Raw genomic sequence first — 2,826 nt, 5'->3', positions numbered from 1 at the left:
TTCCTCAGAAAGCTTGGAATGGAACCACCATTTGACCCAGCTATCCCACTCCTTGGCCTATACCCAAAGGACTTAAAATCAGCATACTACAGAGATACAGCCACATCAATGTTCATTGCTGCTCAATTCACCATAGCCAGATTGTGGAACCAACCTAGATGTCCTTCAGTTGATGAATGGATAAAGAAACTGTGGCATATTTATACAATGGAATATTACTCCGCAATGAAGAATGATAAAATTATGGCATTTGTAGGCAAATGGTCGAAATTGGAGAATATCATGCTAAGTGAGATAAGCCAATCTCAAAAAACTAAAGGACGAATGATCTCGCTGATAAGCGGATGAGGACATATAATGGGGGGTGGGAGGGGCTAGCATTAGGTTTAGGGTTAGGTTTAGAGTTAGGCTAAGGAGAGCAGTAAGAATGAAGGAAAGAAGGACTGTGTAGAGGGAAAAGAGGGGTGGGAGGGGTGGGAGGGGTGAGAGGGGTGCGGGGGAGGGGAAAAATATAATAAACATCATTACCCTATGTAAACGTAAAAAAAAATAAAAAAAAAAAAAAAAAAATACCAAGACACATTTGATCACTTTGGTAATACAGTTAATGTTTCTATCTATCATATAAAGCTGGGGCTGGCAGTGTGAGTGATGATTTTTAGCAAAGCCTTTTTATATCTTGACATGAAATTTTCACTCCTGGGATTCCCTAACCCTTCCTTCCATTGGGTGCCTCTGTATGCCCCACTGCTATTTATGTCATCCCTCTTCAAGAAGGCTTCTGCCATCCATTCACCTGCCCCTCTTCTTTTTGTCTTATATGACCTAGAAGTCTGTCTCATCAATTGCTCCCTTGCTACCTGGTCTCTTGAGATGCCAGTTCTGTTTAGATCTCCATCTGAGTCATCTTGTTATTCAAGCTCCTGGGTTAGGATATGTAATTGAACTTTGCTTATCTGTCTGCTCTCTGCCCAACCAATTCCTCACTGGATGGGTCATATGATGTCTTTCCCAGTTACTTGCATAAGGAGGTTACAGGGTTGTCTCCCTTCTAACAGAAACTTCATTAGCCTGTATTAAATATTTTCTGGTTTTCTCCTATTTTCAGTTTACAAAATCGGCTGTAATAAATATTTTTGGGGAGGGAGCACCAGGGGTTTAACTCAGGGGCACTTGACCACTGAACCACATCCTCAACCCTATTTTGTATTTTATTTAGAGATAAGGTCTCACTGAGTTGCTTATCACCTCACTTTTGCTGAGGCTGGCTTTCAACTTGAAATCCTCTACCTCAGTCTTCTGAGCCGGTAGGATTATGGGCATGTACCACTGTGCCTGGCAAATGGTGGGTCTTTTAAACTCTTGTGATATAATCTTAATTGGGCTTGATAGCAGAAAAATAACTTGTATTACAATTTATTGTTTCTCTGAGTGTGTTTGCCTCTAAGCTGTAAGTTCTTTGAGGACAGGGGTTTATTCTGGTATTTTTCTCTGACCATTAAACTATGTGATACATAGTAGGAATGCAGGAAGTGTTTGCTTTGTACCACAGATAAATTGATGAAAGACAACTGATTGCTTTTAAGGAACTCCCAGCCTTTTCTGGAAGGATAATCGAAGTACACCAGTGCCAATCATGCAAAGTGAAATGAGAAGAGTTGGAGATGTCACTCAAAGTTTTGTTTCTGAACTGATCTCAAACACACTTGGGTAAAGAAATATGCAAAATAAAAAGAACAGTATTTGTTCAAAAGTTTTAGCAAGGTGTAGAACAAAATATAGTTCTCATTCCACAGAGACTGAAGCTAAGAATCATGGATGGAAAGTGACCTGGTACAGATTTGAGGGTTGGTGGTAGCTCAGTGGGGTTCCCACTCTATTCCTCCCCACTAGGGACTATCTTTGGGGAGGGTAGAGTTGTGAGGTGTGGATCTCAGCACTGCCTAAGTGTTAGACTCTCCTTCTCCCCCTTATCCTGACCTGGTTGGCCAAGGATTACTCTGGGACTCAAGTGACCTGTGTGGCACTAATAAAAACCACTGTGCATTAATCATATCTTCTTATTCTGTATCATAGATACTTTGACATCTTTAGGTCTTACTGATCCATTAGTAACTTTCCTCCACCCCCAGACTTAGCTAATTCCTATAGATGGCAAATAATTCTAACCTGAGTAGGTTTTTCAAATGTGAGCCAGCCAAGGCAGAGCCCATGCCCTCAACATCCTCCTTTACTGAGATCACACTTCCTGGTCCATTATCCACCTGCCCTAATCCACCTTGGATCAGATGACAGATTATAAGGATCAGCACCATGTACCAGAGCCTACTAAAATTATTTAAGTCAGCCAACCCTAAACCAATATACACCACCCTACCTCTTCCTTCTCATGGAAAGCACACTAAGGCTCTTGCTCACATTTTCCTCTCCTTTCCACTGTCTCTGACTGACCCCAGTTCTCCAACCCCCATGTGGCACTCATGCCATATGGTGCCCCCTTTAACTGGGAGGAGAACATAACAAGCTACCTCTTCAGTGGCAGCTTCCTCTGAACTTTTGGACTTGCCACTCCTAAGCAATAATGAAGAGTGTTTTAAAACACACATATTTTATGCACTTGGAGATTTGACACTGGACTTTGCAGATATTCTGGAGTATGGTATCCACCCATGATAGGCTGCCTCTTCCTCTCTCCTTTAAATAGATTGACTTGTCTATTTTCTTGTTTACATGGTAGACATATTTTTTGTACTAGGGATTAAACCAGGGGTGCTTAACCACTGAGAAACATCCACAACCTTTTTTGTTGTTGTTTTGTTTTGATAC

The sequence above is a fragment of the Sciurus carolinensis genome, unplaced genomic scaffold, assembly GCF_902686445.1.
Source record: "Sciurus carolinensis unplaced genomic scaffold, mSciCar1.2, whole genome shotgun sequence".
Lineage (NCBI taxonomy): Eukaryota > Metazoa > Chordata > Mammalia > Rodentia > Sciuridae > Sciurus > Sciurus carolinensis.
Note: the sequence above shows the minus strand (reverse complement) of the source record.